The following is a 761-nucleotide window of genomic DNA, read 5'->3' on the forward strand; positions in this document are numbered from 1 at the left end:
CATCAAATTTATATATTTTTATCTATTATTGAGATGTCATTCAAAATATTTGCACTCTATGCTTCTTACCTTTCATCAAATTTATATATTTTTATCTATTATTGAGATGTCATTCAAAATATTTGCTTACTATCAATGGGCCTTTGGTCTACTAGTGAAGTTGAATGGCTCACAAAGAGTCCACCAGGGATCAAGTCTTGCTGAGTGCAAAGTCCAAAGACATAAAAAAGGGATGAGGCCGAGATTGTGCCCTAAGAAAATTTGGCAGTGTTGATGCTCCTCAATCCTTGGCTCTTAGCCAAAGAGATTTCAAGCATGCGTGGGGGGGCATGTACACTTCTGCATAGAGGGCGATATAAAGACATTTTTTTGTGACAATTTCATTATCAATTGTCTTAATTGCAGACAATAAAAAAGTTGTGTATGGTCGCAAATTTTTTCTTTAACCGAGTGTCTTAAAATTTGTCGTAAAATATTGTCTATATAAGACAATATGTAACGAAAGTAATTTTGTCTTGTAAGAGACAATTTCACCTTTGTCTCTTTGGAGACAATATTTTTTCAATCCCAACTATTATCTCTAGAGAGACAATACGTGTTTATTGTCACTCTTGAGACGTTATTAAACAAATCTATTAAAAAATATTTTAAATTGATATTCTTTTCCTTTGATTTCAACATCCAACATTTGTAGAAAACATCAATACAAATATTCAATGTAACTATTTTCAATATTCAACAAAATAACATAACACACTAAC

This window comes from Cupressus sempervirens, chromosome 11 (genome assembly GCF_028749045.1).
Source record: "Cupressus sempervirens isolate cs-2001-9-10 chromosome 11, ASM2874904v1, whole genome shotgun sequence".
Taxonomy (NCBI): Eukaryota; Viridiplantae; Streptophyta; class Pinopsida; order Cupressales; family Cupressaceae; genus Cupressus; species Cupressus sempervirens.